At 51.3% G+C, this 15,746-nt stretch overlaps 1 protein-coding gene across 4 annotated transcripts in view; it reads left to right on the top strand.

The window, feature by feature from the left end:
• ZBTB7C (zinc finger and BTB domain containing 7C) overlaps positions 1-15,746 on the top strand; it is a 332,612-nt gene that overhangs the window by 43,934 nt on the left and 272,932 nt on the right. The window lies entirely within an intron of this gene.

The raw sequence follows: 15,746 nt of genomic DNA, 5'->3' as shown, positions 1-15,746 counted from the left end.
TACAGAATTGTTATTTCTGTGGGATAGGAATCCCAGCACAGATTAGCTCGGTCCTGGCCTTAAGGGTCTCCAGTGAGGCTGCATTCAAGGTGTCATTTTCCTTGATTGGATTGGGTTCTCATCTGGAGGCTCAACTGGGGAGGGATCCATTTCCCTTCTCAAGTGGTTATTGGCAGCATTTAATTCCTTGTGCCTAGAGAATTCATGGCAGTTTGATAAAGGGAGCCTCTGATGCCAGTCTAGTAGCAAGGCAGATGGAGTTTTCTGTAACGTAACATGATTATAGGAGTGACGGCCCATCCCCTTTGCTGTATTGTATGGATTAGAAGTCAGTCACAGGTCCCACCCACACCTAAAGGAAGGGACCTACTTTTAGATAGGACCTTTAGGAAGCAGGGCTCACAGACACCCGTAGAGTCTGCCCTAGTGGCTCTCCTTCCTTTGGCTCGCCATGGAGTCAGATTAATTTTCCCAAAGCACAGCTCTGACCTCACCAGTCTTCTGCTTAAAAGCCTACAGTAGTTAAAGTTTGGGATTTCTTATATTCGCATTCAGGACTCCCTGCAAGAGCGGTCTGGCAGTTATCTGTCAAAATTGCCAGAGTACAAAGCCTTTGACCCAGACTTTATCCCAGAACTATACTGCCACATGAGTGACATAATGAATGCACAAGTGTAATCACTGTGAAACTATTTGGAATAGCAAAGGATTGGGGGCAACCTAAGTGAAAGGACTGGCTAAATATGTAACCATATAGCCCAGCAGTGGAACACGACCCAGCTATGAAGCGGAATGAAGCAGCTCTTTATAAACTTATGTAGTGTGATCTTTACAGTGGTTCTCCAGGTGTGGTTCCTATACCAGCAACAACAGTAGCAGCTGGGAACTTGTTAGAAATGTACCTGCTCAGGCCTCACCCCTGACTTACTGAATCACACTCTGGAGTGGGGCGTGGCAATCTGTGTATTAGCAAGCTAACCAGGTAATTGTGGTGCATGCTCCATTTTGAGAACTGTGGGTTTACAATATTTGTAAAGAAGCAGAAAAAGGCAAAAAGTGTATATATTATACTATGATTTGTGCACAGAAGGTAAAAGAGGTATGTATTTATTTGAATGTGCATGAAATATCTTTATAAGGATGCATAAGACATGGCTAACATTGGTTGCCTTTGAGATGGGGAGTTGGATAGTGGGGAGCAGGGATGGGAAGGTGACTTTTCACTGTATGTCCTTTTGTACCTTGTGAATTTAAATCATGTAATGTGTCACTTCTTTAAAATATTAAAATACAAAGGCCCCCATCAATCAAACCTCAGCCTTTCTCCCGAGCGTTCTCTCTCACCTCTCATGTGGCTTCTTCAGGCCAGCCAAACTTGTCTCTTAGCTGTCCCTGGGGTTTGGGTTGCGTTTCCTGGCCATAGACCTTTGCTTAATACTGTACCCACATCTGGAATTCCCTTTACTCTTCTCTGCATAATCAAATCCAGTCTCAAAGGTCAGGCCCAGATGCTGCCTCCTTTGGGATATTTGTCTGACCCCTCCCTGCAGTCAGGATGAACTGGCTCTTCTCTTTGGCTCCCCACTCTGTGCCTCCCCATCCTCACCACATGTCTGTCTTCTTTAATGGACTTTCAGCTCTCTGCAGGGAGAGACTTGGGACTTGGCCTTGCACATCACTGTGTGCCCTGTGCTTGCACAGCTTGCCAGTTGATATCTAGGAATCTTTCACCAAATAACTGAGCGATTGAGTAAATGATGGCTATAGAGATGGGAGACGTGGAGACAGGATGGCATGGACAGTGGACAGACCTAAGGAATGGTAACTGCCCAGGGAGGGGAAGAATGGATCTGGGCCGGAAAGATGGGGATGAGGCTGAAGGAGAAGCCAGTAGTGGCTGGGTTTCCCCCTAGGTTGGATTTGGGGCTGAGCCATCAGGGGTGGGGGGCACCCTTCACTTGGGAGCACATGGGATTTATTTTTGTTTTATTGGTGGAGGGAGAGTTCTTTTCAAACAGCAGATGTGCTGTTGCAGGAGGGGGTGGTGGGTGGGTAATTGGAAGGTAGAATGTGGGTCTTAACGAGACTGCACCCAGGCTGGCAGAGGGGCGGGCTACCCTACCTAGGGAGGGTTTTCGGAGTAAAGCTAAGTCAGGGTGAAGCTATTTTTTAATATTAAAAAGAATATGTGCCCCCTTGGCCATGCTGTTCCAACCCCCCATCCCCCATCTCGAGAAAGCATCTGACATTTCCTGCACATTTTAACTTTCTAACCAAATAATGAAATAATCATATTGGCTCCCAGTCACAGGATTCATTTTCTCTCATTCCTGGGCTTCAAAATTCATCTCATATTTTAATCTGTTTTGAGCTCTTTTCAATTGCCTTGGAGAGAGAGCCAAAGGTTCTCCGAACTCTTGTTGCCTGGAGTTGTTTGGTTTCGGTTCCTGTGGGGTGTTGGCTTTAATAACATGGACCATCCTATGGCGGCAGCAGGAATTCTAGGGGGGTCAGGGTGGGGTGCGGGCCTCACACTCCTTGGCTCCTCGACAGTGAATTAATATCTAGATTCTGACTCTGGGGATCCTCACTTTCTGTCTTCTTCTTCTTGAATGTACCCTCTTTTCTCAGTTGCATTAATGCTTAAAATCCCAACTTCTCACTGAAATTTTCTCACAGTTACTCTAGGCCGCATGGTCGCTCCCTCCTCTGGACATCGAGCAAACGCAGAAGCACCATGGCAGTAGCAACCAGTGGCATTTCAGAGCACAAATATCTTTGAGGCACGTTCTGAGCACTTTACGTGGATTAATTCATTCAATCCCATGCTCCCCTGAAAGATAATTTTCCTGTTAGTGTCCCCATTATTCTGATGAGTAGCTTGAGGTAAAGAGATGAAGTAATTTGTCCAAGAGCCGGAGTATACCTCAGGCCACTTCCAGCCAGTTTAACTCTTGGTGTCCCTCTTGGTGTGCAGCATGCCCTAGCTTCCCAACCTGCCAGTGGGCCCTAGCGGTGGGCGCTGCACATCTGTAGGTGCTGTGCCAGGTGCCACAGAGGTCTCACCGTTAATTACCTGTGGGTTGTTGGAGCTCCTTGTCTCATGAGAGACCAGAGAGGGGCGTTGCTTTAGAGCAGGAAGCAGGGAGCCTTCTCCTTGTACCTTCCTTAGAGCCAAAAGGCTGTTCTAGGTGTGGTGGGTGGAGTGGCCCAAAATTTACCCATGGTTCTTATTTTAGAGGAAAGTGATAAGGTGACACAGTGATGCAGGTGACAAGGCTCCCCCGGGGGACTTGAATCCTGCGTGTTGCAACATTGTGAGGGAGAGCCATCAAGAAGCACCCTGTGACCAGAAGGGGAGGAGAGCTCACTGGAAAGGGTCCTTTTTTGAAAATGAAGGAGACTGTCTAGGGGGAGGTCTTGGCAATAGGTAGGGACCAGAGTCAGCCCTCCTCCATCTCAGGGCTCCACACTGGCAGTGGGCTCTGGTCCTCCAGTTGGGCTATTCCTGTTCCATGAAGATGACCAATCTTGGGCATCTTGAATCTTTGAGTGTCATTTACTTCCTCTGTAAAAGGGGGAGGAATATCAAAATCAACCTTCCCTTTCCCTATGGCAGAGCCTTGGGAAGGTGAAATGGTAGTATGCCCATCAGGGGTGACTACTTCACAGTTGGCGCAGTATTGCAGTTCAGTGATGGCAGCCACTTTCTCTCTGGTTTTCTCCTCCTGACATCCTGGCCGATGGGCTTGTGTGTTTGACCCACTCCAGACTTGCTGAATCACAGCTTCCCACCCCTGCCCTTCTCCCTGTCATGGGCTTGTCCCATGAGCCCTCCTGGGGAGTCTTTTCCTCTACATCAGAGTTCTGAACCATCCCTGGGCAGCCTCCCTTGATGCCTTCAGGGCCCGGACCCCACCCTAGAAGTTCTTTTTTTTTTTTTTTTTTTTTTAAGATTTTATTTATTTATTTGATAAAGAGAAAGAGAGAGTCCACACATGCATGAGTGGGGGAAGGAGCAGAGGGAGAGAATATCCAAGCATACCTCCACTGAGCATGGATCCGGACTCAGGGCTCAATCCCATGACCCATGAGATCATGTCCGGAGCTGAAACCAAGAGTTGGATACTTCACTGACTGAACCACCCAGGCGCCTGTGCATTCTGATCCCACGGTTCTGGGTACAGCCTGGGTTTAGTAGGACTTTAAAGGCTTCCCCAGGGGTTCCCGTGTGCCCTGGCTTGAGGCCCACCCACCACGGCACAGCAAAGGGCATGCATGAGTGAAGAGATCTGTCAGAGCCACAGGGCAGCATCCATACCTGGGAAAATTCTAAAAACATGGTTACTAGAGGCTGTGCGATGTATTGGGCCTGATCCTCCGTATATTTTGCAAGGTCACAGCAAACTAAAGGGCTACACTAGGTTTTCATGTGGAGCAAAATGTCCTCAGGGCCCGAGCCTGAGGCCGCAGGGCCGTGGGCAGGGGCGGAGCTCAGCCCGGAGCCCTGGCTGCCGGGGCTGCCTGCTTTGCTTGCCTGCGCTCTGAGTCGGGGCCACCTACCCTCTCGGCCTTCGGCATCCGCATCTGTCACTGGGCATGGGAGTGCCCGGATCACGGACTCAGTGTGAGGAACAAGCGACATCATTCATGAAAATGTTTTGAGAAACCAGGACTTCTACACGTGGAAATACTGCATGAAAACAGTTGTTGCTCTGCATTCTGTCAACCGTGACTCTCTGGACACCATCCCTGAGGAGCTTGGCCTGACACGAGGAGACCAGATGTCCCAAATTCCTGGTCTCATGCCCACCATGTGCATTCCAGACCTCATCTGCTCCTGGCACCCTTGACCAGCCCCTGCCCCCGGCTCCCATTTTCAAATTCCATCACCCTCCACCAGCTTCTTCCCCTCAGGACAGAAACAGACTCCTCTCTCTGACAGGAAAAATCAGGCACACCTGTGACCTCCATCTAGCTTCCATCCTGCTACCCCTGCCCTACAACCAGGCTTCTGGAACGTGGAACTCATGTGGAGGCCTCCCTTGTCCTCACCCCTCTTACCCTTGCCTAGGCAGAGGCCCCCAGTGTCCCATGGCCAACGAGCTGCTGCATCTGTGTCTACCAGAGGTCTCTGCAGTGGGTGTCCTATGGACCACGCCCTTCGTGACGCTGTCCTTCCTCAGGCTCTTTGTTCTCCCTCGCCCTCTCATCCTGACCTTTGCCTGACTGTTCGGTCCTGGGGTTTCCACTTTGACGTGTTTCTCAGACCTATAGCCTCCTTCCAGAGCCCACAACCACAGCCTCGCTCATCTGGCACCAGGGCCAGCGGTCCAGCCTCTTAAGGAGTCCTGACCTCCTTCTCCAGGCTCCCTCTGCTCCCCAGCGTCAAGTCCAATACAAAGCCCTATGTGACCTGGCCCCTGCCATGTGTCTCCAGGCTCATCTCCTCCAACTCCTTTTTCTACGTTTGCGTTCATTCCCCGTGTCATGGTGAGTTGTGGCTTTGCGACTTTCCACATTCTCTAACATCACTTCTCAGACCCTCCCTGTCCGCCATGGCCCCAACCACATCCTGGAGAAGGGCTCATTGAATAAATCTCAGCTCAAGGCCAGATCCCTCAAGAAGCTTCTCCTGGCTCCTCTGCACCAATCCCAAATGAGATTAAGTCTCTCCTCTCTCCTCGCCTTGCTCTAGGGCCACTGTGGCTCCAATATGCTGCTTTTAGAGCTCACCTCATGCTGTGTGAGGCATGCAAGCTTTTGTCTCCCCGGGACCTGGGAGGTCATTGAGAGAAGGGTTCATGGCTGGGGCTGTCTCTTTCAAGCTCTCATCCTCAACTGAGTAGAGCTGAGTGCAGAATTGGGACTCAACAAATGTTTGTAGAATTGAATTGACTGATCTGCAAGGGATAACTTGAAGTGTTGTGATGGGCCACAGTGACTTCTAGATGCTCAAGAAAGGGTCCATTTAGCTTCATATTGTTCCTGTATTCCATTGCTTGGAAAAATAGCCTCACATGGGCTGTGTTGCTAATTCATAGTTAGCTAGAGTCTTGAGATTTCCAGATTGCTGTGTTCTGATCTCGGCAGACTACAGGAGCTTCCTTCATAGAGGATCCATTCAAGACAAATTCTAGATACATACACATCCCAAGATGCTGTGGTTGGGCCTGTGGAAGGAGCCAGAACACTCTAGCTCTGAGCCAGGGAGAAGCTCCAGTGTCCTGTGTGCTTTTCTGGATTCTCTTTTCCTGGGTGTAAATCCCTTTCCTGACAAGCACCCTAGAAGGGCAGTGGTCCCTGGTCTCTGGCCTCGCTCTGCCCCTCCCCCACCCCACCTCAGCCCATATGATTTTTTTTGTTCTTGTTTCACACCACCCATGGCTTCCTTTCCAGTCCTCTCCCACCTTGCTGTGTTTGGGCAGAAGGGAAAGGATGGTTTGTTGAAGTCACAAAGCATCCTTGTAGAACGGATGCCGTCAGCTTTTGATTGGTTTTCAGGGGGCCAAACTGGCAGGGCAGGCCTTCTCTGGCCTCCTTTTATACTATTGATCTGATGGAAGGTCCGAAGGTCTGGCGTTTGTTACATTCATTCTTGAAATTTCCCTTTGTGCGTTCAGCCTTCTCACCCCCTGTCCCCCACCCACCCCACCCCCCCGCCCAGGGGCAGCTCACAACTGTCACTTTGCCATTACACTAAAACCTTTACTTTGAACTTCCTGTTCTATGGAAAAACGTGTAACATTATACTTGAGGATGTTGTTATATATTGTAAGACTGTAATGTTCTACATTGTAATAATGTCCCCTGTCATTTTCTTTGAAAATCCTGTTTTGATCGTCTTCCTGGTTCCCTGATCTGAAAGCTTTCCTTCATCCCAGGGTGAAAATGACAAATAAGGGGAGGCAGTTTGGCCGTCACAGGGTAGGGAAGGGGATGAAGCTCTGCTGGAGGAACGTTGTGCACCAGTGCCGGGTGGCTGCGGGTATGCATTTCCAGGAGCTGTGTCCTCTGGCCCTTGGCAGGGTTGCTCCTTCCTGTACTCGTCATTGTGGGCTGGGGCCACGAGATGAGTTCTGGCCAGTGGGTCGCAAGGGGTGTGCTGGGTTTCACTTCCAGGTGGCAGCCCAGGGCCCCTCCAAGCTGGCAGGACCGTGGGCCCCGTTCAAGATGCTGGCCACTGCATCAGCTTGAACCCCGAGTGGCTGCCACAGGCACAGTGTGGTGGCCTGTCACGGTTACTGAGGCACAACCTAGCCCATCCGGCTGGCACAGAGGTTGGTTCTTTGTCTGGAAGAGCTGTGCTGTGTAACAAAAATGCAAACAGTGCACCAGTTGCTTAGGGCCATAGGAACACGAACAGGTTGGAGCATCACTGGACACCTACTGGGAACGTGAAACCCACTCTTGATGTGTTGGGCCCCTGAGATTTCGGAGTTCTTTGTTTTACAGCCTGCCTGCCAAATCCTGGGAGGTGGGGAGAGCCAGGTCAGGGTTGGGTGGAGCGAAGTTTGAACATTGGTAAGACCTTTCTGGAGCCCCGAAAGCTCCTCATTTTGGCAGTCACCTTTTGTGCCACTGGGGAAGGCCAGGTGGGTGGATGGCACCATCCGGGGGACCCAGCGAGGATTCCCTGGGCCCATGACCCACAGACCCAGCAGGCTTGTTTCTCCTTGGAGCTCTTCTTTGTCTCTGTCTCATTGTCACCTTTTCTATGTGTCAGTATCGGGGCTCTAGAGAGGCCGAAGTGGGGAAGTGTGAGCTCTGTGTCCCGTTTCCCAGTTGTGTTTCTCAGGGGGTTGGGTCTGAGCAGAATTAGCAAGAAGGTGAAGTGTATCATTATGACACTCCCTCAGGCCCCACCCAGCCTCTGCCCCCTCTCCACCTGTTCTGCAGGTGGCTGTTTGCCTTACATCAGAATGTGTACGTTCTCATGTCCCCATGGGACACACCTTCCAGGGTGTTTCATGGTGACAATCTGGCAATGTGGTGGATCGATCCCAGGGCATATGCTAATGCAAGAGTGCGGGCTAGCTGGGGGCTTGTTCCTCCTCAGACAGTTTTTGAGGCTCCCGTGTGCCCAGCACCGAGCACTAAGGACTGAGGGGAGACAGAGGGCTCTGCCTCCAGACCCTTGCAGCCCAGTGGGGGAGGGGCAGGGCTGAGCAGGTGCTGTTTAGATGGGGAGTGTAGGGTACTGTGTGTTAGAACTGGGGATGGGATCTAGGCTGTGAGTGCTGTGGGGGCTGGATGAGGAGGAAGTGCTATGTGGGCAGGAAAGGTCAGGGAATGTTGAGTCCCTGACCGAGCCTCAGTTTCCCCGTCTGACAAATAAGGAATGTGTGCTCACTGCTTTTCAGATTGCCGATGATAAGAGTTACCAGAGACTTGTTCAAAAGCAGGATTCCCAGAGATTCAGATTCTGGGAGTCTGGAGTGGTGCTGGGAAGGGTCCCCACTCCCAGTTCTGCTGCAGGACCCGGACGCTGGAGGCTTAGCCCTGGGTAGCCTGCAGAAAGTGTGGGGACTTGGAGGAGGGTCTCTGAGATGGCCAAGTGCTTGGTAGGGACATAGGGAGTCAGGGACACTCTGTTAAACTAGCTGCTTGCTGGCCGGGGAGCAGAAGCAGGGAAAGGATTTTGGGACAAGAGCGTCCTTTGGAGGAGAGCGGCCTGGCTGCTCCGTGGTGCATTTTGTGTTCCGCCTTGGCACAGTAGAGATGAGGCTTCAGGCTGCCGGGGAGGCTTTCTGAATGAGCTCACTTCGTGTCACTTAGTGATGCTTCAGCACAACCATGGAAGTTAGCTCTACAAGACACCAGTGAAGTGGGCAACCTCAAATGGGCCCCGCTCCCTTCCTGCTTGGAAAACCCTGCTAATCAGATTAGTTCAGCAAACCCAGGAGGGTGGCTGAGGATCCCGTACCTTGGTGGTTCTCACCCTTTCTGTGTGTCAGAATTGCCTCTGGCTTCTAGAAAGGGTGCTGGGGCCCACCTCCAGAATGTCTGATTCAAGAGTTTGGGGGCAGCCCGGGTGGCTTGGCAGTTTAGCGCCACCTTCAGCCCAGGGCGTGATCCTGGATACCCGGGATCGAGTCCCATGTCGGGCTCCCTGCATGGAGCCTGCTTCTCCCTCTGCTTGTGTCTCTGCCTCTCTCTCTCTCTCTCTCTCTCTCTCTCTCTGTCTCTCTCTGTCTCTCTCTGTCTCTCATGAATAAATAAATAAAATCTTTAAAAAATAAAAAAGAGTTTGGGAGGGTGGGAGGGTGACGGTGGGCAGAAAATTTGCATTCCTAACAGGCTGCCAGATGCTGTGCTGCCCCTGGGCCAGGACCACACTTGGAAAGCCAATGCCAGATTCTCAGCTCCCTAGCCTGGGCCTGGGGATGGTTTCAACAGACTTGGGACCCAGTCACTACCCTTGGGGTACTTATATTCTCTCTGGGGATCTACTCCCACCCACCCTGATCAAGAGAACAGTGAGTGTCAAAGTCCTGGAGTACACCAAAGACAATAGGGTGGAGGGCTTTGGGGAAGAGGAGTGTGCAGTGGTGGTGGTGGTGGAGAGTGCCTACCAAAGCCACCGGGAGGTTGGGCAGACCTGGGTTACCGTGCCGTGCACTGCATGCACAGGACCTCGGTGGGAACACATGCCCCAGAGCTGTGCGGCAGGTGTCTCCAGCCAATGAGAGGCCTTCCAGGCTGGGCCCCGGGTGTGGGGGCCCCAGATTGAGAAGCCCAGAGTAGGCCTGGAGCACAGTCAGAAGGCAGGGGCTGAGGAGAGTTCTCAGCCGGGGCAGGAAGGAAAGAAGGCTTTACAGGAGCAGGGCCCCATGGAAGGCCTGAAATGCCTCAGTGAGGAGCTCAGACTTTATTCCATGGTGAACTAGGAACAAATCAACAGCAATTTGGCTCCCCAAAGCAGACATCTGGAAATTGACTGTTTTACATTTTGAAAAACAGATTTTCAGTAGTAGCTCGTGGCCAGTCTGTGTGGCGTTATTTCAAGGCTGCATCTCAGAGATTTCTCTGCTGCCACCTCTATCCCGCCCCCCCCAACTCTGTTTCTTCCCCTGCAGTTCTTGAGATTTCACCATTAGAGGTTATGTCCTTTGGTTCAGAAATATTACTCTCTCCATAAAATTTTCATGCTCCGAACCAGAAATGCTCAAGAAGGAAAGAAACTCATGTCAGCATGTTATGCCAGGTCACTTTGGAGGAGGTTTCCACGGTAGTCTTCTTCTGGCACCTGTGGGAAGCAAACATAGGACAGGTAAACTTTGATGAATCTGGAGGCAGTTCGGGGAAAGGCTAGGTGTGGCTGAGGCAGACTGTCACGGTTTCCTGGTCAGAGAGGAAGCAAGAGACACAGCGGGTATAGGGAGTGCCCTTTTAAGACTGGTCAACAAGAATGTTCTGGATGGTGTGAGGCCAGAGGGGCCTGGAGGCCCATGGCATGAGAGAGGGTTAGTGTGCTCAGGAGGCTCACAATAGCTCAGCCCAATGTCTTTGGTCAACCCATTTCCCTTCGTTTCCGTGGAACACCGAGGGCCGTGTCCTGCTCTGATTCCAACCAACTCTGACACAGCAGCCTTTTCCTTTCCTGCTCAACTGGGCAGTAGGTTGGAATTGGTGCTAGATTGGCCGTCAGGAAGCAGAAAGTAGCTGTGCCTCTCAAGCCGTGTACCCAAGTTCATTGGCTGTGAGTGCTCTGCAAACCATGTGGGAAGAGGAGCGCCATCCTAATTATATTTGGGAATGATGAGCTGACAAGGAGATCTCAGGTGAGTCCTTCTGCCAGGTGATTAATCACCTTATTTTCCCATTTCAAAGTTGGGTTCGCATATCAGATGGTCTCTGTAAGGGAGAACGGTGTCTACAGAGCACATAAAGCTCTAGCACACAACAGTTAGGAGCCAGGTCATTAATTGTGTTCATGATGAGATTGGTATGTCAACCTAAAACACCTGTTCATTTAAATAGGCCTTGGAGAGAGGCGGCGTTTTGCCTGCAGGTATGAATCACACAGGTGTATTCCTAGGCAGTCCCATCTCAGTGCTTTTGTAGAATGACGGTATCTCAGAAACGGGAGCCTGATTTCTGCTACCATTGAATGTGTCTTGTTCCACATAATTCACTGGGCGAAGGAAAAGCTTAGAGGCCTGGGAAGTGGTTTGGAGTGCAGATAAAGCCTTTTTTGGGGGGTGGAATAAGAGGTCCAGCCTGGTGGCTCTGCCTTCACCTCTCCCACCCATGCTATGGTAGGAGATGCAAGGATGGCCCTTAAGCCTGGCCATTTCCAGGCTCTGTGATGGCTGTGGGCAGGTCGTGCAGTCCTTCTCCTCCTCCTCTCTGCTGACAGTGACCTGCAGTTATCAGGGCCACTAAGAAGATATGCATGGAGCCAGGAGCAAGTAGATGCCTTGTCGGTGCAGGTCAGCCCTGCCCAGCAATCCGTGTTGTCACAAACGACCGCCACCCTTCAAGAAAAGCCTGAGTGCACTTTCCTGGAAATGTCCAGATTAGGGTCACTGCATGGTTTTAACATCAAAGATACGAAGAGTTGGAGGAAACTGGGGGACAGGGACTCTCCTACCACCCCAGAGCAGGTCAGAGGCTGAGCCCAGGCTGCAGCTAGCCCCCGCAACACTGCTGGTATAAAGAGCCAGGGGAAGCTCATTCATCAATCAACAAATCTGGGGAAAGGGAAAGATTGAAGAAGGAAGAGGGTTTTCTGCACAGCTTGAAGCTGTGGTTTTAGGCAATGCTGGAGCATCTTGCTGTGGTAAACAGAACACTCTGCTTGGAGTGGGAAGACCTGGACACAGCTGTCAGCTCAGCCCCTGTCATCTGGGTGATTCAGGGCTTGAGCTATCTGCACCTCTGTTTTCGTGTCTGTGAATTGGGTAGGACTGTCCTTACTTGTCTCAGGGTTGCTTTGAAGATCAGGGGGTACTAGATAGGAAGCTCTCTGTACACTGCAAGACACGGGCACAAGCAAAGGCTTATCATTGTAACCATTTCTAATTCCATACTGCTTATAGGATTTCAGAAAAGTTCCTCACCTTGCCTCTTATGTAGCATACAGCAGGGTCCTGGATCTATCTGTTCCACTCACTGCCCTACTGCTGGCTGGCCGAGGAGCTAAAGAAGACCGCTCCGTGACAGTGTGACTCCTCTTAGGGGTGGGCATTTCCTCAAGGTGAGACTTCCACTAAGAAGAGTGCCTCAAACCATGGGCCTTTGGGGCCAGGGTGGCATTTCAATTCAAGAAACCCTGTTGCAACCCGATTGCCTAGTATGAGGAGAAGGCCTACTACAATGACCGGCCCCCACTAGGACTATGAACACCTGAATAGGTGACATCATCAAGGCAGGAAGCTATTGTGACTATTTCTGGGACTCCGTTTCATTCACTCATCAAACGTGTGTTGAACACTTAGTAGGGACCAAACCTCAGAGTGCTCACCGCCCATGGATGCCAAGCCAGGTAGACAGACAAGGTTACGCTTCAGGTCAGAAATGCTCTAGGAACATGCTTTGGGGTGCCTGCTGAATCCTGGTCTGTGATCTCCTGGAAGAGGGGACCCTTGAGCTAAAGCTAGAAGGCCTAGTAGAGGTTGGATAGAGGTGAGGAAGAGGGGCTGGGTGGAGGGCATGGCACCTCTAGTTCTTGCCCCTCTGGCCAGGCAGGGCCCCTCAGGCTCACCTGTGGGGACTTCGATCTCTGCTCTCTCCCCTCTCACCTCCTCTGTGCTTCACCAGAGAGAAATCTCCCAGTGGGTAGGATTCCAGGTCCTGTGCTAGAGCCTGAGCTCGCTCTACTGGTAGGACCAAGGCTGCCCACCGGAATGGGGACTTTTGGGGTTTTCCTGGTCCAGCAACTGCTGCTGTGAAATCTTAATCAATCGCTGTGATTGAAGTTTCATGTTTTCTGGAATAAGTGATTTATCTTTGAGATATCATTTGACTTCAGCACATAAAAGGGTCATTCAATTTGAAGCAACATTTCCACCAGGAATGGATTAACAGCAAGAATACAGTTCTTTCTTAACACGGGTGCAGCTGGGACTTTGGAAACCCAAATACACTTATAATCTCCTCTTGGAGCACATGCTGGGAGTCCCTCCTTTAGATGGTGTTAATATGCTTTTCTCATGGGGAAACCTGTTGTCTCTCAGCACAGTGGGATGTCTGTGTAGGAGGGGCAGTTTGGCTCTTCAAGATGCACAAAGCCACTATTCTTTTAAATCCTTTGAACTTGAGCCCTCCCTTTGCTGGCTACTGGCTTCATCCTCCTCTCTCGTCCAGCCCCGCCCCCCGCCCAAGAGTCTAGGTGATTGTGAGCAATGATGATCCCCAAAAGCTTTCTGAGTCTACCCCTGGAATGAGCACCATGGGGACAGGGAGGAAATGTAAGCCTTGGCGTCCCTGCCAAAATGAGCTCATTCCTATATGGGGCTGGAGGAGGGACTGTATGTGTAAATTGGTTCAGCTCTAAGGAGGGCAATTCAACAGTAGCTGTGAAATTTCCATGCACACATCCTTTGACCCAAGAGTTCTACTTCTATCCTGCAGATCCAGGCACCTACAGGAAAGGGCATATTTGCAAGACTGTTCGTTGCAGGGCTGTTTGTACAAGCAGGAGGTTAGAAACAACATAAATACCCATCAGCAGGAGCAGGGGTTAATCAGTTATAGTGCAGCCATATGATGGAATAGTATGCAGTCATAAAAAAGAACCAGGATGCTTTCATATACTGGTCTGGGATGATTTCATAGGTATTATGATAAGAAAAGGGTGCAAAACAATATAGTGCCGCTTGTGTAACAAAGGATAAAAATAATACAAATTGCTGTTTATTTATATGGGCATAACATCTCATGGGATAGAAACATGAGGAAGTTATTAACAGGAGCCTCAAAATGAAAAAGAAATGGTCTCTGCCCCGCAGGCTTCCTGGCAAGTTTTGCAGTATCTCCCCTCTCTTTAAAACTAGCTTCCAGGAAGGAAAAAATAAAACAAGATGAAATCAGATAACAAGACAAACTATAAGAGATTCTTAACCATAGGAAACACACTGAGGGTCGCTGGAGGGGAGTGGGGTGGCAGGATGGGGTAACTGGGTGATGGGCACTAAGGGGGGCATGTGACGTAATGAACGCTGGGTGTGATATAAGACTGATGAGTCACTGACCTCTACCTCTCAAACCGATAATACACTACACGTTAATTGCTTGAATTTAAACTAAAAAAGCAAAACCTGGATTGGGAAAATAATGAAATAAAATAATAAAATAAAACTGGCTTCTGGGATGTGTGTGCTATGTCACCCCCACCTCCCACATTGGCCTGTTGGTCGTGGCATTTCTAGGACTTTTGTCATCCTCATGGTCTTGGGCCCCAGTGGGCTGGACTTGCCCTCATTGCCCTGCCTGTGGCCAGCCTAACTTGAATACCTCTAGAGCTGGAGAACTCACCAGCTCTTGAGAATTTTGGTTCTACCCTGAACGTTCCTCTTAAAGCACTTAGCGTGGGCACCGTTCATCTGGGCATCACTCAAGGATTGGGTGACTTTGGGCCTCTGCTTTGGGAGGTGTTGTCCGCCTCCCCTCCTGAGGCTGCACACTCCCTGAGGGAGGGGTCTGTTGTCTGCTCATCATCTCCGGAGGGCCAGACGTCTAATAGAGACTCACTGCAGACCTGTTGAATGGGGGACACCTGGGGGGCTCCATGGTTGAGCGTCTTCCCTTGGCTCAGGGCCTTTCCCCGGGTCCTGGGATTGAGTCCTGCATCGGGCTCCCCGCATGGAGCCTGCTTCTCCCTCTGCCTGTGTCTCTGCCTCTCTCTGTCTCTCATGAATAAATAAATAAAATCTTTTAAAAACACACAATACTAAAAACCTGTTGAATGGAAGCACGTGTGCCGCGTCCAGCGCTTGCCCTGGGCAGTGCCAGGCAGCCTTTAGGAAGGATGCAAGAAACAAACAAACAAACAAATGGAGACTTGGTCCTGGAGCCTAGTTTATAAACAGGAAATCTGTCATTGTTCTCTGCCATTTCCTGTGTCCACGGCCATTCGTATAGGCAGTGAGGGCAGCGTGCCTTCCTCTGTGTCACGAATGCCAGGGTGCGGCTGGCCTTGCGTTGCAGGCCCCCCCAGCTGCTCATAGGTGCCTCTCTGGGGCTGCCCCTGCCCCCAGCCACCACGGGGCAGACCCAGCGCCTGGCCCTGCCCCATTCCCCCTCCCGCTTCCAGCACCCGGCTCCATCCTTGCCTTCCTCTCCTGGCCCCACACAGCCCCACCTGAGGAGCCTCCTGCCCCCACCTCCGCCTCCGCCTCCGCCACCGCGACACCGGGAGCCAGGCACTGGGGCGAGGGGGCACGGCCGAGGACGCGAATGCAGGCCCCCGGTCACGAGTGGCGACACCTTGCTGCCTTGCCCTTTCTGAACCGCAGCGTGTCCCCTGTAGACGTGGGGGCCAGTCTCAGGCCTGCGGGCCACGGGGATGTATGGAGCTGAGATTGAACCCAAGCCCACCTTCTGGTCTGGGCCCTGTGCCCACGGCGGTGGCCGAGAGGAAGTCCTTCCGGGGAGACCTGTCCACAAAGCCAAGTAGGGCCCAGTTTCGGGGGTGGGGGCGGGTGGCTGTGCTGACTGACTCGGCCCATCCTTGGGAAGTGCCTGGCTCCTGGCCATCGTTATTTTGCAAGGTTTGTGCTCTTTTATTCTCTTGGCTCACT

The sequence above is a fragment of the Vulpes lagopus genome, chromosome 1, assembly GCF_018345385.1.
Source record: "Vulpes lagopus strain Blue_001 chromosome 1, ASM1834538v1, whole genome shotgun sequence".
Taxonomy (NCBI): Eukaryota; Metazoa; Chordata; class Mammalia; order Carnivora; family Canidae; genus Vulpes; species Vulpes lagopus.
The sequence above is the reverse complement of the archived record's forward strand: the minus strand, read 5'-3'. Positions and strand labels throughout refer to the sequence as shown.